The sequence below is a fragment of the Taeniopygia guttata genome, chromosome 21 (genome assembly GCF_048771995.1).
Source record: "Taeniopygia guttata chromosome 21, bTaeGut7.mat, whole genome shotgun sequence".
In the NCBI taxonomy this organism is placed as follows: Eukaryota; Metazoa; Chordata; class Aves; order Passeriformes; family Estrildidae; genus Taeniopygia; species Taeniopygia guttata.
Genome location: NC_133046.1, coordinates 7393800 through 7417804, shown reverse-complemented (window position 1 = coordinate 7417804; position 24005 = coordinate 7393800). Strand labels below are relative to the sequence as shown.

At 47.0% G+C, this 24005-nt stretch overlaps 1 protein-coding gene across 6 annotated transcripts in view; it reads left to right on the top strand.

Annotated features, from left to right (window-relative positions):
- The window catches only part of ZBTB40 (zinc finger and BTB domain containing 40), a 57595-nt gene extending 34476 nt beyond the window's left edge, over window positions 1-23119 (top strand). For 3 of the 6 annotated variants that reach the window (XR_012051685.1, XR_012051682.1, XM_072917378.1), the window contains 5 exons: window positions 11727-11871; window positions 18748-18901; window positions 20378-20426; window positions 21205-21449; window positions 21694-23119. The gene's annotated coding sequence lies outside the window, so the exon portion shown is untranslated. The remainder of the gene's footprint in view (window positions 1-11726; window positions 11872-18747; window positions 18902-20377; window positions 20427-21204; window positions 21450-21693) is intronic. The other 3 variants (XR_012051683.1, XR_004369632.3, XR_012051684.1) reach the window with 3 other exon arrangements.
- Window positions 23120-24005: the final 886 nt, after the last annotated feature.

Sequence of the window (24005 nt, the reverse complement as noted above, 5' to 3'; positions counted from 1 at the left end):
GGTGGATTCAGAAGAGATGTATTGGGAGGAAAGCAGTGGATTTTGGCCCACAGGTTGATGAAGTTGGAAGCTGTTCCCCATTTTCTGACTTTGTAGGGTCTGGGAGTTATGGAAGTCCTAAACAAGCTGTGGGACTGCTCTGGTGTCCTGGCCTTTATGTGTGAGTCAATATCTGCAGGGAGCACTACAGTGAATCTGATCTCTCTTTGTTCCTGAAAAACTGTGAAGGGAGGAAAAAGGTTCAGCAGGGCTTGAGGAGAAGTTGCTTTATTTCTAGTCCTGTCCTAGGGCAGAGGCAGCTCAGACAGGGCAGAACATGAGCATGGAGCCTGTTGGCTGTGCCTTTGGGCCTTGTTACTGGAGTGTTACCACAGCTGAAAGAGGACAATGTAGATGTTTACATCAGGAGTGGTTCAGGCTCACCTGTCCTGTTTGGGGCTGTCTCTCCTGCCTTTCTGCCCAGCAAGATCCTGTGTGGCCGTATCCTCAGCAGAGTCCTGGCAGCAGCACACACCTAGCAAGAGTTGTGCAGCTTTAGAGAGTCCATTGAGCATCTCCCATATTATTATGAGGAGTTAATAATTCACATCCCCCCATTCCAGTTCCTTTTTGATGGATGAGATGCACACAGCAGAGCAAATTGCAGCATTAGCAACACCTATGTTTTACCCAGGAGGGAGATTAATTTCCCAGGACATGTCCTGGTCTGGTGTGTACCACATTGGAGATACTGAGTGCTGGTGGTGTTCAGAGATCCCTCATCTCTATCCATCCAAACAGTCCTGGAGTCCAGCGCTCCTCACAGATGGTTTCTTGTTATGCTGTGATTTTTTTTTTTTTTCCATGTAAAAATAAAATATGGAGAAGGAGAGATGTATCTGTGGAGTTTCATGTGAAGCAATTCTCTGGAAGGAAAAATCCTTCATTTTTGAAAACATGATTTTTTCAAGTCTTGTCCTGGGTGCTGAGTGACCCGTTGAGTTTTGGGGAGGGTCCTGTGCCCCTCTTGACCTTGGTGTCATCCTCTAAGGAGGCAGAGAAGCTGTTATAAGGTCAGGCTGGACCATGAGATCATCTGGCCCTTCACTGTGTCTGTCCTGTTGCAGCTGCCAGATGCATTTGGGGAAATGGCAGACTGCCTGTAACAAACTGGGAAGTGACATCCCATGGAGGATGTTAGATCAGGTAATGGTGGAATGACAGGACAAAGGGGAATGCCTTTAACCTGAAAGAAGGTAGATTTAGAATGGAAATTAGGAAAGAATTCTTCCCTGTGAGGGTGGGGAGGCTCTGGCACAGGTTACCCTGAGAAGCTGTGGCTGCCCCTGGATCCCTGGAAGTGTCCAAGGCCAGGTTGGATGGGGATTGGAGCAACCTCAGATAGTGGAAAGTGTGCCTGCTATAGCAGGGGTAGGACTGGAGGAGCTTTAAGGTCCTTTCCAACCCAGATGATCCTATGATTCTATGACTTATACATCTCTGTCCTGGTTTAACCCCAGCCAGCAGCCAAACCCCTCGCAGCCACTTGCTCACTCCCCCACCAGTGGTATCGGGGAGAGAATTTGAAGGGTAAAAGCTGGAGAGCTCATGGGTTGAGATAAAGACAGTTCAACAGGGAAACTGAAAGTTACACACACAAGCAAAGAAAAACAGAATTAATTCCCTGCTTCCCATGAGCAGGCAGGTATTCAACACTCCCAGGAGAGCAGGGCCCCATCCCATGGAATAGCAGCTTGGGAAGACAAGCTGTAAGAGACGGTCCCAAGTTCCCCTCATTTTTGCCTCACATGTGCCGCAATGGCAGAGACTGAGATGCTGGAGACCCTGATTGGAGTTCTGGCTTGGAGAGGTGGATGATTATTTTTGCAGGTGTATTTGCTGTACCACCACAGACCACTGCTTTGAGCAGGGCCTGGCAAGGACCTGGCAAGGAGTGGCTTGTTCTACGTGCTTACACCTTCTTCACGATACCTGCTCAACCCACAGATTTTCCCATCTCTTGGCCAGATGAACTTTCTGGGGTAGCTCTGGTGATCTCCCATGGAAGACCCCTCATCTGCCTCATGACCACATGATGGACGGAGATTGAAGCCCCCTACCAAGGACTGAGACTGAGACCCCCACCACAGGGAGGAGGGCTGGCCTGATCAATGCCAGATGTTTGCACAGGTGTGGTCGATGGACCAAGAAGACAATGGCTCTCACTCACTGCCAATCTGTTCCCCCTTGGTGCCTTCAATGGACTTATTTCTTCATTGTACCTGTTCCCCCGCAACGATTTCAATAGACTTTCATTGTCTTTTGCCTGTTCCCCTCTTCGATGGAGGACTATAAAAGACCCCTGAGATAACCAAGACTTCAAGATTCTCCCCAGTGCGACAAGACAGATCTCCATTGTACTGACCAGTGAGGATTTCATCTGTGTTGGTAGCTATAATCCCCTTTCCCCCTTTTTTTTTCCTATCTTTTATCTCATTTTCTGATCCCTCTATCTCATTTGCTGTTGACGCTCTATAATAAAGGTGCATTTGTTGTGATTAAACGGATGGTCTCCTGCTGTTTGCCTTTTGCACTTTTGGGATCAGTAAATGAACCATCACGACACCCCGCTCCTCCGAGCAGATTGTGACACAAGCACCATAACTCCAAATGTCGCCCCCTTCCTCCTTCTTCCCTCCAGCTTTATATACTGAACATGATGTCATGTGGTCTGGAATATCCCTTTGGTCAGTTTGGGTCACCTGTCCTGGCTGTGCCTCCTCCCAGCCTCCCATGCACCCCCAACTTCTTCCCCAGCATGGCCTTAAGAAAAACAGAACAGGCTCTGGCCCTGTGTAAGCCCCTGTGTAATAACAAAAACACCTCTATATTATCAACCCTGTGTTCAGCACAAATTCAAAACACAGCCCCACAACAGCTGCTACGAGGAGAGTTAACTCCATCCCAGCCGAAACCAGCACAATCTCCTTGCATTTAGGGTGCAGGACTAAGCCTGTGACCATCAGGAAATGTCTGTTTTCTTCACAACTCCCATTTGTGATCCAGTGTCTGTCCTGTTGCTGTGGGATCCTTTGGAAGAAGGCAGAGTGCCCTGGATACACTAATGGCCCTGAGCAGCCCTCACTTGACGTTTTCCATGTAAAGTGTAATTTCACAGCCCCCAGGTGTTATTTTAACACAGTATATGCAAATTTGGTGCTCTAGGCTTCATTTTGGGGTTAAGGTTTTATAATTTTAAAATCCAACCTATCTGTAATTAGGTGCAAAGATTTGCTGCTTGCTCAGAAGTGAGGTATGGCAGTGGTGGGAGCACAGAGGCAGTTTGGATGTTCCTTGAAGCCTCTTGTGAGGGAAAGCAGGAGAAAAATAGATACCAGTGGTCTGAAAACCCTTCTTGTGATTTGGACAAGCCCCAGCAGCCCCACCTGATGCTGATGTCTTGGCAAATTTTATTATTGATCTGGCAGACTGCCAGCATGTCCCCAGTTAATTTGGGTACTGGAAAAGGGAAGTGATGTCTCCCGTGGCCTACATCCAGCTCAGCAAACCTGAGTGTCCTTTCACAACACAGACATGAACTGCTTCAGCAGGCAGAGGGACTTCCCCGAATTTTGGTGGTTTGCTGCAGAGTGTGAGATCTGAGGCATATCCCCAGGAGATGGGCTCCGTGACCTTCTGTCCTGGGGAGGAGCAGGCTGGCTGATGGGTGCTCAGCTGTGTCTCCAATTTATGTGCCTGAACCCCCAGTACCATCAGCTGCATGGGGCTCTGTCGTGGTTTGACACGGAAAAAAATTTTTTCCGGAAGGAAGGGGTAAATTTGGACATTAACCAATTGAAGGTAGACACGCCTCTGAGAACACAGAGGGGTTAAAAGCAGAATTCCCAGGGGAACTCGCTCTCTTGGGTTCTGGTCAGCGGTCAGTGCAGGACTCTCCCCTGCCCGGCCACGAGCTGGGTGGGGAGGGGAGAAGCCATGTGGCCTTCGGAGGTAGGCCCAAGGGTAGAGGGGCTGGAACCAGGCTGGCCCCCCTGCAGATGGAAGGGTGGAGAAAATCTGGGATGTCTCCGTTCCCCCCAGAGTCTCTCTCTCTCCCAAGAGAGAAAAAGAGACAGCGGTGGTTTTGCCAGCAGTTCACCGCGGGGAAGGAGAAGAGCGGGGGGGCCGCAAGGTGCCCAGCCGGGCTGTGGGAGCTGGAGCCTGGGCAGCAAGCCATCTCTGGGAGTCGGGACTTTTAACCCTTCCTGAGAAATGAAAGCTTTGTGAAATTTTTCTCCTCCTTGGTTTGAAAAAGAGAGGAAGAGAAACAGCCTGGGACCTGGGATGTTGAAAGGAGAAATTCTAGGTGGGAGGAGATGATGGAGTGGCCTTTGGCTGGACTTTTTCTTGGTAACCACAGATTGAACTGATCTTCTCCTCCAAGAGAGACTGTATTTTAGGAGGATGCTGGTGAGCCCAAGAGACCTGCTTCAGCTGGGAAAAGACAGAAGTAGAGCAAACAGAGAAAAGTTAAGGAGGTTTGTGGTGGTGCCCCCTGTCTTCAGAGAGGAAGAAGAGAAGAAGATCTCTGTTTGTGGATCCTCGGCCCCAGGGGAAAATGTTGGGGGACTGTTGGTCCCAAAAATGAAAAACTGAACTGTTGTTTTTTCCCCTCTTGGCAGGGCATCCTTAAAAAGAAAAATCCTAAAAGCAGTCTGTCCATCCATGCATTAGTAGTGAGAACACTGTGCATGGAAAGGAGAGGGTCACCACTGGCAAACTTTTTTTCTCCAGGCGGTGCCATGTGGTGACATAGAAGCACAAGATGTGGCATTTGTGTTTCTTGGGGCGTCTGTGGCACAAAAGAGACTCCTCTCTCCCTGCAGATGGACTGGGTTTTGATTATCTGGAGGGTGGAAACCTGATTGGAGTCCAGATTGTGTCTCACTGTGGTTTGTTAGAGTTAGGTGGTGGGAGGAGGAATGCTTTAGAAGATTTTCATTTTGAATTGTGTGTGTTTCTTTCTTCTTTCTCCCCCCCCCCCCTCCTTTTATAGTAGCATAGTAGTAGTAGTTTAATAAAGTTTTTTTTTTCTTGTTATTAAGCTTAGGCCTGCTTTGCTCTGTTCTCGATTGCATTTTACATCATTCAGTTAAAAAATTGCATTTTCATGGGGGGGCACTGGCATTGTGCCAGTGTCAAACCATGACAGGCTCCCTTCAGTAAGTCACCATAATTCCTGATATCATGTGTTAACACAGTAATTCCTTTTATTGGGAGCAGAAGCTCTCACTTTTTTTTCCCTGCACTGTTTGTGTTCACTCAAAGTAGGAAATCTACCCAGACTTCTAATCACTTTAAGCAAACTTGATAAAGTGTAGTTCTTAGTACATGTACATAGACACATGGATGCTCTGTAAGTTGAGATACATAGCTCTCATCTGCAATGGGTTCGGGCCATGGCACTGGTTTCTGTGGTCTGCAAGGCAGCAGAAAGCCCTTGCTGAAACAGAGGCTGAAGGAGCAGTAAGGAGCAGTAGGATCTGAATTGCCCAGCACATGGACACAGTCGAGCAGCTCAGCACTGCTAAATGCCAGACCATGTGCCTGGGAAGAAGCAATGCTGGCTGCATGGGGACAGGAGGGAACTGGTCAGACATGTAACTGCATCCTGAGAGCTGCTGGTCAGAACTAGAGGCATGCAGGGTCCTGAGCGATGTTTGTGGGCTTTAGGAGCTGCTTTCGGCAGGTCGGAAGGCATTCTCTGCTGCCCCTGCTCTGAGTGTTGCTGCAATTACATGTCATTGCCTACAGCTGCTCACCACAGCAGCATGTGAGATGTAAATAACTAACTGGAGACTGTGCAGGAAACAACTACCAGCACGAATCAAGAGATAGGAAATCTGCCAAAGAGTACAAGAGTGAAGGATCTCACGCTGCTTGGCATGGCTGAGGAGTGAACTGGTGGCAGCCTTCACCCCTATGCTGGTGCTCACTGCCATCTCTGCTCTCTGGCAAGTGCTGAAGAGCATCAAGACTAGTCAGGGACGATCTGTGCAGAGCGCAAATGCTTAGACTGGTCTTATTTCCCTTGTCTTGGACACCCTGGAGATACCTAGCATTGTGGGCACTCCAGACAGTGACTTTTCCACCTCTAATGGGAGTAGTCAGTCTGTGTCTTGCTCCCAGGGAGCTGTGGGTCAAGTTTGTTGACCTGTGTTCCTTCATCCCATGGATGCTTAGAGGCCTGCAGCATATGGAAAGCTCTTCTCTGTGCCTCTTAGATACTTTCCTGCTGTCCACAGAACCTCCTGCTGATGGGGAGGGCTGGCCAGGATGGTTCTGGTGTGCATTTCCTCACTAGCAGCACAAAGGAGCTGCCAACAAATGGGTCTGTCTGGATAGATTAGATCTAGCTTAGAACTGTGCCAAATTGTCTCAGCTCACAGGTTTTCCACCCACTGGAGGCTTCCTGCTGGAAATGGAGTTTGGCCTCCTCCTCTTACCTCTGAAATAAGGTAAGCAGAGCCCTGCCTCAGGTTTCAGGCTGCCTGGGGAGATAATCTGTGCCCCTCCAGCTGTGCTGAACCTGCTGATGGGGGTGATGGCTTTCCCTAACGTGTGTATCTGTCTTTCTCTGCCCAAGGAGGCCAAGGCCATAAGTCACCTACATGATGAGCTTGACCTTCTGGCCACCACTTTGGTAGGGAAAAGTTAAACTCCAGCCCTTGCCAGCCATCTTTGTCCCTCCACTTTGCTGTTCTTCCCCTGGACTAGGTCCCCCGCCGACTCACCCCAGCCCTCCACCCACATTCCCCTGGTCTGCCATGACCCAGATCTTCTTCCCAAAGCTCATGCTGCGGAGGTGGCACCTCTCAACATGTGTCTGCCCATGCTCTGCTCTCTGTAGAGATGTGTAGAGGCACATCTGGAAAGTCTGCAGCTGCAGGTAAATAGTTTTCATTCTGGCCTTCTGCAAGAGTCACAAGGAGAGCTCTGTGCTGAGTAGAAGATGGGGGGGTTAACTGGAAAAAAACCTTTGGCAATTACAAGTGAGGGGGTTGTTCCCTTTATCCAACTTGTGTTCTTTTTATTTTTTCCAGCTCAGAGAGTCCAGTGTGACATTGTTTAGAGTGGAGCTGCCCCATCTGTTCATCCTTAATGCCATACTAACATCACATCTTGGTTTAGTACATTGCACTTCAGACCTGAAGTTGTTTCTTTTGTCTCTGAGCATGTAAAGCTGTTATTATTGAGCTGTGTGGTAGACAGGGGCTTTCTCCAGCAGGATTATAGATGATGGTGAGTTTGGTGGCACTCAGGAGCAGGTCAGATGATCCCCATGGTGAGTGTGAACTCCTGTTTATCCCCACTGTGTTCCCCTTGCCACACAGCCGGTCTCTGTGAACAGTGAATTCCCTCCGCAGAGGGCTGGAGGACTGGAGGGAATTCCCTCCAGCCTCTCACACAGACTAACCCAGATAATCCTTTGCTATCTGCCACATCTCAGTAGATCTATTAAATACACACGAGTTCTTGTGTCCTTGTTTGTAACCAGGATATGCTCAAAGATTTCAAATCCCCCAATGTAGGATTCTTATCGAAGTTTCGGTCAAAGTCTAAATAAATACACCCCTTTTACTCATTCATTTCTCTGTGGCTCTGAGGGTTTTTGTGTTTTAAAGGCAAGGCATTGCTGTTCTCCCTGATGAGCTGGTTCACACCATTGGTGGTACAGCTGGCCAAGAGCTGATGCAGCTGATGGAAATCCATGCTAGGGGATTGAATTTGGGATTCCAGGAGCTTTGCACAAGTGTGGCTGGGTCTCCCTACAGCTCTAGTGGAGGATGAGGACAGAGTGGACTTGCTTTGGGGTTGACAGTGACTCATTTCATGGTGATGAAACTAAACCCTCAGCCTTGCCATGGATGTGCCCAGGTGTTTGCCAAGTGTTGGCACTTCGGAGGGCCAGCAGAGCAGATAGCATGGAGAGCTCATTCCTACTGATACTTTCCTTGCTGGGTGCCAGTACCTGTCCCTACCTCCCTGGCTCTCTGCAAAGGGCTCTACCACTCCTGCATTCCTAATGCAAATATTGCGGGAAGATGATGCAGCACTTGGCAAATAATTGCAGATGCTCCAGGGATTATTTTGAGCATATTAGAGCAACTCTGAAAAGCGATGGGGTGCTCAGGTCCCTGCACTTCTCCATGTGTCAGCCACAGCCCACGCAGGGATGTGGGACATTGCCCTGGGACAGCCCCACACACTACTGACTACGGTGCTCCTGAACCTGATCCTGCCCGGCTGCTCTCCCCCTTCCAAAACCCTGCAACACCAGCAGGGATCCTGCGCTTCCCTTTCCCCTCAGGGAGCAGGCAGCTCATCTTGCCAGTGATCAAACACAATTTCCTTTTTCTCTACCACAAGCTCATTCCTGGGGTTGTGTTCAGGCCAGGTGCTTGCAGGGAGAGGTCTCCTGTTGGGAACAATCCCTTTCCCTGCTCTGGGGAGATTCCTCTGGCTGTATTTTGAGTGGGGACTAACTGGTGTTGGTTTAAATATGGAAACTCCTGTCTGCCATGATGGGAAGCAAAAGGAATCCAAAAGCAGCTGGAATCAATGACTGAAGGTCAGGGGATGAACGGAGTCCCAAGCTGGTGATAGGCTTCAGCAGGAGTTGTAGGACCTTCTCATCCCTTGGGGACACTGGCTGGACCCTGAGGGTTCAGACACTGCCATCTCCAGTGATCTCTGATCCTCAGAGTACCTCTGCTGGCTTGGCCCTGTGCCCCACTGAGCCCCAGCGCTGACGGCAGTGCCTTGGAGGAAACCACACTGCTGGAGCTCTGGCGACCCTGAGCAAGGCTTTGGCAGTTTCACCTGCAGAAGCTGTTTAATTTGGGGCAGTGATGAGGGCTGGCGCAGTCTTCCTCCCTGCTCTGAGGGGAGCTATCCCCACCCTCTGCTCTTGTGTGTTTGAGGCAGGACTCTGCTCATTGAGGGGTTGCTTCATTTTCTTCTGGCCCTGCCCACCGTGCCATGTCACTCCCTGACTTCAGTGAGCTCTCATGCCAAGTCTTCCTCCATGCTCTTTACTGCATGTGCTGGACAGGCTGGATGAGGTTTCCCCTCACAACCCTGTGGAATCATGGCCTGCATGATTCCACTGTCTGCTGAGCCTCTTTACTTCCTGCCTCGTCCTGGCATTGCTGATTGCCCGGTTGGCACTGAGAACAGGGAATCAGCGTGGTCACTCTGCCCTGGAGGCAGCAGGGAGATGATGGGAGGGCAGGAGTTTCCCACCTCCCTGCCTAAGGGATGGTCTAGGACGGCATCTTATATGCATGCACCGGTGGATCAGGACACTGGACGGCTCCAAGGGGAAAGAGGGGAGCAGGAAGGTGCACACACGAGCCTGTTCTCAGAGGAGGAGCAGGGGCAGACCCAAGCGGCTGTTGCTGGGCAGGATGATGGAAGAAGAGGATTATGACAAACAGTATTAACAGAGCGTGCTTCCCCCGCCTCTTTTTTTTTTTTTTTTTTTTTTTTTTTTTTTTTTTTTTAATACAAGCTCAGATAATGCAGAACACAGCCACAGAGATTTTGGCTCAGATTTCCCCAAAAACTCCTTTCATCTGCGATGAAGCTTGAGACATCTCTGGCACAAAGAGTTGAGTTTTTTTAAAGTTGTCAACACCTTAAAAGAGGGGTTTAGGAGGTAACAACCTCTGGTGTTGGCTATAATCTCACAGCATGAGTCTCTAATATCCCTTGCTCACACAAATACATACACCCAGCTACTTCCAGAGCATCCTTCAAGAAAATCGATGAGGAAATGGGATTTGCCATGTTGGTCCAACTCACTCAGGGTCCCCTCTTCAGAGGTGATTGGACTCATGCACTAAAGGTGAAAATCCTCTGCCACCCACATGAATATTTCTGCAACAGCCTGAGGGAAAAAGAAATCCTTTTGGAGCACTGTATCCCCTCAGATTTTAAGTAAATTTTGGCTATCACTGTTAGAGGGCCAAACCCTGTTACACTGCTGCAAAGCCAATGGTGTTGTCCAGATTGGAATAAATTTAGGGATTAGTTGGCAGGACTTGCTCCAGGCCCCCCTTATCTAGGGGGCAGTTCCAGGAAGCTCCAACAGTTAAATCGTTACCTCAAAAAGCGTGAAACAGAAGTGATATCTGATGGGCACTGTTGATGTTAATGTCACCCATAGAAAGATGCCAGCTGTATGTCCTGCTGTGCGTCTGTGCTATTACACCCTGAGATGTGACCAGCCCCACCAGTGTGCCATCTCTGAAGGCTTAGTGAAGTTGGGAGAAAAAGGGACAGCAATGATTTGAGCAGGGTGTTGTGGTGAACTAGGTGATTTTCTGTCCAACATCCATTTACTCTGTGATTCTGTGATTGCAAATTTTTGACAGATCTCTTAAATTTTTCCCCTGAGGATTGAATCCATGGCTTTAGCTGTGTTTCTCTAACTGGAACAGGAACTGGAACAGAGAACTATCATAGAAGCTTACAATGTTTTGGATTGGAAGGGATCTAAAAGTTCCACCCCCTGCCACAGGCAGGGACACCTTTCACTATCCCAGGTTGCTCCAAGCCCCATCCAACCTGGCCTTGGACACTTCCAGGGACAGAGCAGACACAGCTTCTCTGGGCACCCTGTACCAGGGCCTCACCACCCCCACAGGAAAGAATTTCTTCCTAATATTCAATCTAAATCTACCCTCATTCACCTTAAGGCCATTTCCTCTTGTCCTGTCACTATAATGCCCCTGAAAATGTCCCTCTCCAGTCTAAGCAAATCCTGAACTCAAGAGTCCTGCTTCCATTCTTCAGCTAGACAAAAAATGGACCAAACCCAAAAGACTTTTAAGTGTGGGCTCCAGTGCAATCCTAGTGCCAAGACAAGTTGGAGCAGGACAACTCAAGGTGGACAGTTTGTCTCACCAGGTTCCTGAGGAAGGAATATCTGACTCAAAGTTATGCCACTTATCCAGGGTGTGTGGTACTTCAGTCTGCTCTGTGCAGATCCAGGGAGGTTTCCTGTGGTTCAGGTGACCATTTGATAGCTCTTTACCCACTGCAATAGTCCTGTGAGAGCACTGTTATGACTTTCTTCCTTTTATGATGAAACAAAGAGGCAGTTTCTCACCTCTTCCACTTCTCACAGGTTCTACCAGCTCTGTCTTAATGTGATTTGCACCCAGCTCAGGAAGTATCAAGTGATGGGTCCCTCTATCCTGTGCCTCTGTCCTGGTGATGTTCATCTGACCATGCAGGTTCCATGAGTATTCACACATCCAGCTGAATAGCAGCCCCACTGCAGCGCTGGGGCATCAGGCTTGTTGTCACACCACGAGGCATGTCCTAGAAGTGCTGGGACCATACACCTGAGCAGTGCATCACTGTGAACATCCTAACCAGCGCAGGCAGAACATCAGCACTTCTCTCTGTGTTCAGCCTCTGTGCTGGCTGTGGCTGCTTGCCATCCCGATGCTGTACTTCCAGGGGTTTCCTTTCTTTGAGGAAGCTGGTGTTACTCAGCAGTGCCTAATGCCTGTTCCTCTTTTCCGTGGCAGGGCCAACCCTCCTCCCACCTGTGCAGCAGCTCCAAGCCACATGCTCCATCTGTGCCAGGGACACACTGGTTCTTGCTGCCTGCAGGCATGTCCCAGCATTCACAGAACTGTTCTAACTTTGCCCTTCTGCCTTCTGTTCACCAGCTTCCAGATCTGCCCTTTCTGGTTCTCTCCACACTGTTGTCTCCAGGACTTTTCCAGCTCTAGGATGAAGTCTGGTCCTGGACGCAGGACACTCCCACTCTGGGCTGTCCTCAATGGGAGTGGACAAAACTCTCCTGGTACCAAGGTGAGTAGTCTGGTAGTGTTCACTTGAAAACCCCAGTGCTCATCCAAACTGTAAATGCTCCAGCCACTGTTATTTCTACCAGGAACCACGTCATGGGTTAGCTCGAGTTTCTTTCTTTTAGCAATCACAGAATCCCAAAGTGATTGGGTTGGAAAGAACTTAAAGCTCATCCCATTCTACCCCCTGTGTTCACCTTCCACTATCCCATGTTGTTCTAAGCCCTGTCCAATCTGGCCTTGGACACTTTCAGGGATGGGGCAGCCACAGCTGCTCTGGCAACCTGTGCCAAGGCCTCACCAGCCTCCCAGGAAAGAATATCTTCCTAATAGCTAATCTAAATTTTCTATCTCAGTTTAAAGCTATTCTCCCTTGTCCTATCACTACATGCCCTTGTAACAAGTCCATCATTCTGCTCAGAGCAGCCTGCTGACTCATTGCTGGTCACAAAACTGAGCTGCAAAACCCACCCACTTGTGTCCCACTCTGCTGTGGTTCTTCTGCCTGCACTTTCTTTGGGTAAATCCAGTCCAGTTGCAAAATTTCCTCTCCAGCAGGGTGCACAGAGGGATGTGAATTTCTAATGACGGCTGAGATTTGTGATTATTGACTCCATTATTCAGTCATTAAAATATTCCAGCTTCATTGCAACACAGGGGTGCATTAATGATTTATAGTATTGCATTTTGATTTGACACCTTAGCAAACTTTAAAAGCAGCTTGTGCCATGGATTCTTCTGAAATCTGGAAATTAGATCTTAAAATTTAGCAGTTCATTGACTTGAAAGGTAGGGCAGTGGACTGGACACAGCAGAGCAGTATGGTGGCACCAACTGCCTGAGGGAGTGGCACTGGCTGGGGGACACACCATCCATTTCCACACATGACATGGGGCTGGCGTGGCTGTGCTGACTCTTTGTCATTCTTGAGGGACCTTTTTCAGAATTTAATGTCTTTTATAAAGTGATGGGGTCCTGGGAGCACAGGGGCTTACAGGTGTATTTCTGGGCTATGGCACTTCTCTCCATGCCTCTGTCCCACCTTTCCATGGGACAGAGCCCTGTGACCATCTATCCCAGAAGAACACCCCAGTCCTTCTTGCTCCTGTAGTGAAGAAGGCTGGGAATGAGACACAGCCACTTGTGTCTCTGCTGTCCCTGCAGGGAGTCCATCATTGAGTGTCCATGTCCATCTTCTGCCTTACCTGTTATTATCAGCAAATGCTTTGAGACTTGCTTGTACAGTCTCTTGTACACAGTGGGGGTCCCCATCGATCACTTCATCTCTTACCACTGCTCTTAGCAGACCCCTGGGGCTGTGTCATTTCCTCTTGCCTGTGTTCTGAGAAGAGCAGGAGGGACAATTTCAGAGGTACAGATGGGAGGAGGGATGTTTCATTCTAGACATCCTCATAGCAGAATTTCCCCTTCGAACTGATGCCTGCAGCAGCCTTAGCCCGTGGGGACCTCCAGGCCCCTTTTGGGAGTTTCACCCTATCCCCTTTTATCTCCACTCCTTCCTGTCCCAATTTGCTATTTGTTTAAGGTACTGCAAACTTCCCTTGATAAGTTTACCTAATTGCTTCACTTAATTACTTCTTGGCTGAACAAGAAAGCAACATAATTGATGTCAAAGCATATTTGTCACTTCCACTAATGTCCTTGTCCATGGGAGAGGGAGAACTTGGGTCTCTACCACCACAGCACCCTTCCTTGACCAGGCGGCCAGCAGCACCCCGCTCCTCATAGCTCCCAAAGGCTGTAGGAGAGTGGAGGTGGGTGCTGCACCTCAGGCAGCCCTGCCATACCTGTGTGCCCCCATGGGCAGGTTACAGCATGCTGGCAATGCTGCCTCCTGCCCCCAGTTCCTGCCAGATGCTGGGAACAGGCAGCAGTTTTGAGGCAGTCTTGGTAAATCCCATTATCCAGCACTGCCTGTCTGATGCATAGGCAGGGCAGGTGAGGGCAGGGAGGCTGCCCAGAGCACAGGTACTGAGCCCCATTCCAGGCAGCAAACACCTCTGGCATTAACCTATTGTGGGTAAAGGGATGATCCTCATGGATCCAGCCTGCCTGACACGGGGAGCAGAATCATGGGGACACCCTTGGCCAGAGCCAGAGCAGACCCCACACAAGGCTAAATCCAGTCCCTACTCTGGTTGCATGCAGGCTGCATTTGGGCCCGGATACTGCCTCAAGTGACTTCCCTGAGTCCTGGCTGTTCACTGGGAGTTAGGAGAGCTGTCAGGATGCTCAGCTGAGGTCTTTGCTGCTAAATGAGGCCAGCAGTGATTGTCAGGGAGTTTACGTCTGATTCTTTCTTTTGGAGGGTTCTTATTTTTGTTCCCTTTGCATGTGAAAGGATTTGAGGCAGTAGGTTAGCTCATAAAAAGGTTTCCCTGGGAGCAGCTGCCTGCCGAACTTGAGGTGAATGCCCTGGAGAAAACGCCTCCCAATACAGTGAAATCTTCCTCCCGTGACCTGCACTGGGAGGTGAACTTTTGTGCGAAAGAAAGATAATCCCTTTCGCTCGCTGGGACTGAAGGCGCTGTGATAAAAGCTTTATTCAAGATCAAAGACATATGCTTTTTTTTTTTTTTTTTTTTAACTACTACCTCAAACAAAAAGTTTGGTTTATGCTGGATTGAAGCTCAGAGTGGTGACAGCTCCAGAGTTCCAGAGCTCATCTTGCTGGCTGGTCAGTGCCAGTGGGGATCAGGACAGTGTGGGGATGGAGGGCACCGGGACCATTATCCCAGCACAAAGAGGGTTTAGGGGCTCAGCTCCATTTCCCAGCGCACAAAACCACTCAAGGTTCAGGTTCCCTTTCAGTCGGAGGGATTATCAGCCAGCTGGAGCAGTTGGGGGGGGTGGGGGGAAGCCTGGGGAATGGTTTGTGTTTGATCTTGCTCAGCAGTTTCATCTGTGCAAGTGTCCAGCGGGAGCTGTGCTCAGGGGTCCAGGAAACCTTCTGTGCTGGAGGTGACATAAAGGGCTGGGGCTGTTCCAGGGTGAGCTGGGTAATGGGGGATGTTGTGCTGGTTTGCACTTCAAAAGTCAGAAGATGGGCTTCCAAAACTCTGGGCTCAGCTACAAATTGCAAGGTTGTTTCTTCATTATCAGAGCCCCAGTGCTGGGACCATTTTTGTTGCTTTCTGCCCAGGTGCAGATATTTCCCTGCAGCCAGGCTGGTACCCAGTAAAAGTCCACTCGAAATGTCTCTTCTCAGGGTGCTCAGTGTCTTGTGTCAATATGTGTGTTGTCATGACTTTCCATTCTCTGGGATACCCTGCAAGTGAATATAACCTGTGTGGTTGGGTGTATCACAGGACACCCAACTGCAGGCCTTCCCATGTCATGGGACACCCCAACACACACATTCTATGTCCCCAGACACCCTTTGGTCTAATACACCCCATGCCCCATCCTGCAGAACAGAAGAGCAGATACAGCATGAGAAGCTTGATTATCAGGAACAGGTTTCAGTCAGTGAAATAAGTCCCACATAACCCCACTTTCACCCCAGCACTGATTTTCACATCACAGCCGTGCAAAATGACAGAGGTTCTCTCACTTCCACTGCTATATCCTCTCCGTGTTTAGCCCTTTGTAAAATGAAGGATCACAGGCTGAACTGTGTGCTCAGGATAACTCCTCTGAAGCTAATGGACTTATTATGGTCCCTCATTTCAGACCTAAGCTCAGCAAACCTGGTCTCAGGGGGAAAAAATCTCTCCAGGGATGAAATTCATTCTGTTGTGTGCAACACGTTTTGCATGGACGTGAAGTTCCCTCTGTGTGTCTTCCACAGAGCTTGGTCCCCTTGCTGTCCCCAGGCACTGCTGGGCATGCAGCCCACAGCCTGGATCCAGCTCTGCTGCACCTGAAGCAAAGTCTGTGTCCCAACTGTGCTAAGCCAGGGACATCAGATGATGTTTTCCAGCTTGTTCTGGTCAAAACCTAGCAATCTATAGGCCAGGGCATTGGAAAATACCTACTTGCCCTATGCTGTTCGTATTTGGAGAATTTGTGCTCCAGCATCCTCCAGCTGGCTTAGGCACAACTGTCTCACCAGATCATCATTAGACTGGGAGAAGAACCTCCCTGATAGGACCAAGGAGCCAGGAAGGGTGGACCAGCAGCTGTATTGCTGATAGGATGCCACCACCTGCAGCTTTGAAGCCTCTATACCTTATGCTCCTCCTGCACAACCTTCCCCTGCACCCACATGCAGATGCCAGCTTGGATGTGTGAACATGGCTACTGAGATTGAAATGAGAAAGCAGGAAGCCCAGGGGGCTGGATGAGTTTGGGTTCTCATGGCTCTGGCAGAGAGAAGGGGTTACTCACAAAGATTTGAGAAAGGGGCATGTTTTCCCTGTGGAGCTGATTGAGACTGTGGCCATATCATAGGCTGCTGCCAACAAATATGTTTTGAGAAGCTGAGATAGAGATTGCTCCTGATTCCTGCTGGGAATCCTCAGAACAGAGTGGAAAATCGCTACAACATCCTACATCCCTCCAGAGACAGGAGTGTCATGGACACCCAGTCCCACTTTAAGGGTTGCAGGGCTCTACCTTGCAGTCTTGAGGTCTGTCTTTAATTAAAGGAGAGCAGCTGAGTTGGGATAGTTCCCAAATCTTGATGAGGACTTCCCTTCTCTGGAAAGAAGATGCAGGAAGTTTTTGATGTGGGGAAGGGCTGTCCCTGAGGCCTTGGCCAACACGGAATTCTTCTGCTGTGACTGTGGGGTGGAGCAATGTCCCACTCCATTCTTGTGGCTGCCAAGGACGTGGACACAAGCCACACAGAGCTGTCTGACAGAAGTCAGGGAACAGGTGGATAAAGGAGAGGGGCACAACCCAAACCTTCTCATAGGAAAGCTGTCCTTTTCTTTAGAGTCAAAGCTGTACTGTCAAAGGGGTCGTTCTGGACATGGGGGACTAGCAGCACAGTGGCTGATGGAAGTGCAGTCTCACTGGGTAATCCAAGAACTCTAATGATCTGCCTTTGATCTCCTATTCAACAGGGAGATTTATTACAGCTTTCATTTCAAGTCAGAACTGATGAATTTCAGTGGACCTGTTGAATCTGGAGGCATTTATCTTTCAGGAGGAAGAAACCATCTCCTCTCTTTGTCTCTTAAAATGACTGGGGGAGACACGGTACCCAGCCAGTGAGTGTCAAATGATGCCCGCTTTATGACAGCAAAGTTTGCCTTGCTCAGGGCAGGCTCTCTGCTCCAGCTGTGGCCCAGCAGTTGTTTCAGGGGCTTTTCTGCTCTGGCACAAAGTTAATCTGCTAATTACATGTTGCTCTCCCTCTTTTCTGCTTTTGCAGACAGCCCAGAGGGACTGAGATCCAGCATCACTGGCTCCCAGGGCTATTTCCCTGCAGCTGAGGATCCTCTGGATCTGGAAGATGCCTCTGCTTCTCCAGCAGAATGTGACCTTGAAACCTGGCGTCCAAAACTGTCTTTTATGTTTTAGATTGTGCAAAGGACCTCAGTTTCATTTAAACTATTTTCTGCAGTTTAATCAGAATCTACACATTTTGCTTCTGGGTGCTCATAGGTCCTGGGCAGAGCCCATTCCAAGCTTTTCATGTAGGTGCAGTCTACCTGTCTCATCTAACCCTATTTTCTCTCAGCACCCCCCTGCTAATGCAGGTCTGAAGCTGCAGGGAAATCTTTGCTGAGTAATACCAAATTTATCATTTCTAAGAGCCACAGAAGGGCTCTTAGGCACTATTTGCAGTCTCTTCTCAGGCTTCTCCTTGTCAGGCTGCTCCTGGGCAGCTCTTGATGGTGTTGCTGCTGGTCTCTCTCCATGTCATGTGGCTGCAATGGCAGGAGTGTGTTTCTGATACATGTTGGCACTGCTTTGGGATTTGCACTGAGAGATGCAGTCCAACTGCATCTGCAGCTATTTCTCCCAGTCTCCAGAACTATTACTTTGGTTCACCCTCTACCTCATCCTGTCCCCATCTCTCCCTTTGAGGAAGAGGCTTTCCCCTGGTCAGAGGCTGCACCTTCTTGATGCTCTGTCTCAGTGCAGCAATGAGTGTCCCAGGGGCACCGCACAGGTGAACACATCATCCATGCAGCTCCCGTGTCAGCTACTCTTCCAACCCCAGAACCATCACTCAGGGGCATCATGGCAGAGTTATGGCATACACGGAATGCTGATGCTGCAGCACATTGCTGTCAGAATGGCAAGAGGACTTATTGAAACATAGAGATCTGTTGGTTATTACTGTGTGCTGACCCACTTACAAGGACTTGGGCTACTCTGTTATCAGAGACCTGTGGAGAGTGGGACAGGAGAGTTTGTCATTCAGTTAACAGGTGATGCTGCACACTCAAACCCCAGAACACAGACATCATTACCAGAACTCTGTTAAAACTAACTTTATTTTTTCAGTGAGCTGTGGATTTTGACAGGATTGCTTATTGGAGAGATGCAAGGCTAGGTGTGCAAAGGTAGTGTCTTTCCCCATGCTGTTTGCATTACATAATTGAGTACTTAATTACATTGAGTCTGCTTAGTAAGGTCTAAATTCTTCAACAGAAATACTGATATAGTGCATGATTGGTAAAACTTGCCATGTGGGATGAATACTGCCTTTTCAGGAATTTTGATTTAAAAGCCTGATTGAACTGAATTAATACCAATCCTTTGCTAAGTTATAATGATGTTAGCTGTTACCACAACAATTAGAAATTTGTATATCTGGAAAAATATTTGCAAGTCATTACCCTCAGAGCCACATTTATCACTATATGGCTAATGTTTTAGTTTGTGGACAGGAAGATTAATATTTGTAAGATATGGTGGCTCCTTAGAAAATTCAGTAGATTCCTCCTTGGATATATTTCAGGTGGATATTATTGGAACACAATGTTAAGCCACAGCAATTAATGCCACTCATAAATCAGGCATTTCTTTGCTTGTGTGAAGGCAAACCCTGAGTGTTATCTGCAGAAGCTATTAAAGAATTAGATATAATTAGCTCACGACTGTCCACTGTAAAGGTAAGCAAAATTGTGCTGGCTTCACCTGTTTGCTTGCTTTTTGCCTCACAGCTTTGATAAAACAATTTTTTGGTGAATCATTTGTCCTGAAGATACATGTGACAGCATTTCGGTTAGGTACAGCTATTTAGTGATTCAAACATAGCTATTCTTCCTTGCCACTTATAAATTGAAATTTGACTTGATATTAAAACAGTCTAAATTGATGGACCAGAACTGCAGTAAACAATAGCACACCCCTTTAGAATCATCTGAAACCATGACTTTGTAGCAGTTTAGGTTCACAGGTCACTCTTACACACCCACTGACCTAAGTGAGTTACATGTACAAAATTCATGGCAGTATTATATAGGTCCTTGATGTTTTATCCATAAATATTTATATCTCATTACCTTTAATAGTCCAAGCTCAAATTTATTGTACCGACAATCTTGAAAAGGTGTCTTACGATCTCTGAACTGAACAGGTTTGAAGTACAATTTGGCAAGATATGCACTGTTATTTTTCTGAGCAAAGCTGCACTTGAATAAACCCTGGCAAACTTACACCAGAAAAGTCTTGACTATGAACAGGTATTTTCAATAATATTTGCACTTACCATGAACTATTATCTAAACTAAATTATATAAAATCACAACGCATTTGTCACACCTTTATAATCTCTCCAGTAAATCCATGTTGCTGCTATTTCAGTTACAAATTAGTTGTTTGCCTGCATATTGTTAATTGATGCTTAACTGTTGTATGACAAATTTTCAACATCTTTTTTGTAATGATGGAGTCAAAATCAGTTTTGTATCTGAAACTTCTAAAGGAACACTCTCAACTCTGACTTTAGTTTTGTTAATTTCCAGTTCTGTTATGTTTCAGTGATGTTAAGGTTAATTTCTGTGAAGTATTATGAAATTTAAGTGATGTTAAGTTTAAGTTCTTTTAAATTTAAGTGATGTTAGGTTTACATTCTGTTAATTTGAAGTTCTGTTACATTTAAGTTCTGCCAAGTTTAGGTTCTGTTAAGGTTAAGTTCTGTTAAGTTTAATTTATGTCAAGTTTAAGTGTTGTAAAGTTTAAATGAAGTGTTGTTCAATTTAAATCTGTTATTTTAGGCTCTGTTAAGTTTAAATTCTATTAAGATTAATTTCTGTTCAGTTTAAGTAATTTTAATTTTAAGTTTTGATAGGTATACTTTTCGTTATGTTTGGGTGACGTTAAGTTTAAGATCTGTTGAAATATGCTCATTAAATGACAAGGTACAGTTTTCGTTATAGAGATAATATGGAACTGACTGAAACAATTATGATGAAGAATTTGGTAAACAACTGTTTGAGAATATAAGAGACTAAGTTGTGTAAAAATAGTGAGGATGCAGTTTATTAGATCTTCAATTTCATAGAAAATTATATGGATATAAACATTCTACACTGATCAATTAACATAATTATTCATAACAATCTTTGCTGTTTTATCTTCCATAGGTAATACAGAGGAATAAGTAACAATTCCAAATTATGGCTGTTACTAATTGTAAGCTTTCTTTCTTGCTTTTGTTTTGCTTTATTGTTATATATTCATAGATGTGTGGAAAAGCATAATCTCAACTTCTTAGGATGGTTACTGTTGATGTATTAACGATTCTGAATATGTTGTTGATGTCACAGTGTGAATTCACTGACTTTTCATAGTAGGCATTATCCATGGGATATTATTTGAGGTTGACACATATGCATTGCTTTGGTTGTTTGGAGTTCGTTTGTGGTACCGTTGACTACTTAGCTAAGGATGAATGACAAAGCCAGCTGCTTTACAAACTTTCCCATACTGTTGGTAGCTATCTGCAAGGCATGTACAATTTTAAGGAACTTTTCCAACTGCTATTACTAGAGGCTTGTTCATAGACCATGTTAGGGAGAGGCCTTCTAGTTGAGGCCTTCACTCTGGCCAAGTCCCAGCCCTAGCTGGTTGGAAGTATGCCAACAGTCCTAGGTGTTTTCTGCACTAAAACTGTACTCAGGTCACTTTGACTTGCCAATTTGGGCTTATAAAAGCTGGACCCCCTTTTGAGGTAAACCTAGAAACCTTTCCTGGGAATGGTTCTCTGGGTCCTCATTGTGAAACAGGGCTTGCCAGCAGACTCTAGGTGATGGTACAGTATTTAGGCAATTGATGATGTATCATTCTAAATCACGATCCTTTTTATTGTGGGCTAATTATTACATGTATACCTTGCTTATTTTTGCTTGGTGTGAGTTTATTGTCTTATCACATGTATTGCTTTACTTTTATGTTGCCTTTTTTTTCATAGTGAGAGATGCACATTTTGTCGCAAAAACAAAGAAGGGGGAATATGGCTCCTCAAGAACATTTAGATAATGCAATACTTGCACAAGAATTTCTGAACACAGAGCATTAATTTTGATCCCTGGCAGAGCGATACTGCTCTGAAGATTTGCATACGCAGAACCTGTGGAGACCAGAAATCTGGCCAAGGAAAAGCTTGCTGCACTCCCCTGGAGGACTGACCCCTAAGCTACAACCCTTGTAGTTATGGTGAGCAAAAGGAACATCCCCAGAATTCTTTGGGTTTTTATGTTGGCCCTTCCCCCTTGCTCCATCCCTATGCCCTCATCCCATTGGCCCTGGTGTTCTGTCCCGCCCTTTGAGATCCCTATATAAACCCCTGCTTTCCCTGCCTGAGTGGCTCTTTTGTGCCTGGATCCCTTTGAGGAAGAGGCTCAATAAAGGCTGTCCTTGGAATGCCACACGATGACCCCATCTCTCCTGCATTGCCCAGATCACAGAAGAGCTGAAATCACCTGGTGTGAGCAAAGATGTGCCTGTGCCCCTGAGGTGTCTTTTTCAAGGCTCTTCTTCAGGAAGGTCTCAGCACTCTGAACACCACCCGCCACAACAGAACCAATTTCTAAAAGTTTTACATAAAGATCCACAATTGGGTGTGCAATGGCAAGGCCTAGCTGATTTACTAAGTCAGCGGAGAAGGTAGGCATGTGTTTTTATTGCCAACAGGTCTAAAGTGGCTACCTGCTTGTCTGGACAAACATCGATCGCCTCTGAGGAGATGAGGCCCAGTGAGAGGAGAAATGACCTAATCGCAATCCAGCCCTCGTGGCCAACGCAGGAGCAGGGGTAGGACTGCCAGAACATGGCTGTGTCTGGAAGCTTATGAAGGCAGCCTGCCAACACAGGTCTTGCGTCCCACTGCACCCACCATCATGTTATTGTGTTCCTGCTGACCCTCTTCAGTTATTCCCTGTTCAATGCTTCCAGAAAGACATTCAGTAATGTCAAAGACAGCATTTCTAGCTAATGGACTTCCTCCTACCTAGACAGCATGGCCCCTGAGCTCCAGTTGTATGAACAGTAGCCATTTATTTCCACTTCATGGGGACATTGGACACCATCTTTTTGTTTCCCTGTGCTGTGGGTCTCTTTGTCAGTGGCATGGTTGTACTTGATGAGTTTTTTTATTGATTTTGATCTGTATTCCATGTATCTTATCCTGTGTCCAGCAGATGACCAGTAATTGTCTTAATAAGATAATGGCCTTAGAGATGCAGACTGTTTTGGCATTAGGGTACATGAACCCTTCACACAAAAAACAAAGGGGGAGATGTTTGGTACAGGTAAAACTTTACAAAATAAGGCCCTTGTGTCTTAGGATGACATTATGATGCTTGTATCCTCAATCGTGTGTTCTGTTTATGCTTGATGTTATGTTCTGTGCCTTCAGGACTGGCTCCGAAAAGTGAAGGTTTATTTTGTCTTATCAGCCGGCTCACCTCCCCCCACAGTCTGTGTGTAGGAGAGAGGATAGGACTTGCTTGCTTGCTTGCTTTCTCTTTGCTCTCACTCCTCCTTCTTGCTTTTGCCCTTGCTTTTGCTTTTGCTTGTTAATTAGTTTGGCTAGGCAGTCCAGTTTCTTTCCCTGGGCTCTTTTTTCTTTCTCTTTCCTGAATACCATTCCAAACTGCTCTGGACTGGACCTGGGAAACACCAAGAAACACTGAGAGCCTGCATTTTGTGACCTGCAGCAGACATCTGCAGCACCGGAGACCAAGAACTGAGCGACCACTCCCAGGAGAGACTTTCTGAATTTGTCATCTCTTCAGAGCGGTGAAAGAGTTTTTGTCATCTGGTGTTGTTCATTTTTTGGGCTGGGGAGTTCTTTGCCTGTTAAATAAACAGTTTTTTTTCCACTTCGCTCTGAGGAAATTTCTCCCAAACCAGGTGGGGGAGGGGCCGTGGGGTTTTGCTTTCTGGGGACTCCTTCCAGAGGTTTTCTTCCAAACTTGCCCTAAACCAGGACATCTTGTTACCCTTGTAAAAACATGGCTCAGGCCTGATACTTTGGCTAAGTAGAAAAGGGCTATGGGAAAGTGACTCAGCTGAATTAGAGGTAGAAAAACAAGTTATATAACCATCACATGGTCACATTGTGGTTTATGGTGGTTGGTTGAATTACATTTGTTGTGCTTAAATGGAATCTAACAGATAAAGGCCTCACTGCTTAAAAAGGCCTGGTTTTGCAATAAAGGGTTCTCTCTTGCACCTGCCTGGGGAAGGAACATCACTCTGCTTTGTAACAATGGACCTGTTAAACTCAGGGACAGGCAGATCCTGTGTCACTGGGAACAGGCAGGGAACACCTTGAGGAATAAGTCTTCAAAGTCCTTCTTGTGTTACTTTTCTGTCTCTTTTTCCTGGCCACAGATCCATCAGAACCTTTCCTCTCCAGAAAAAGCCATGGGAAAGAAAGAAGTTGAGAATCATGGACCAAATCCAACCAGTGCTCAGGAATGCAGGTCCACTGCTGGACTCTGAGTGTTTTATAAATTCTTCCCAAGCTCTGCTCCCCATAATCAGATTATGAAACCTTTGACTCAAATTAATGCAAACATACAGATCATGCGGAGAGCCATAAAAATAAAGTATAATAATAAAAACCCTAAATCAAGAGCATCTTCTATAAACAGAGCAGTGGAAATACAGTAATTTGTCTCTCTGTGATGATATTTGGGGAGGTATGAAATAGCCCCAAGATATGGCAAGAAAACACAGCTGTTCTCTCCTTGCAGGAGGTGAGGA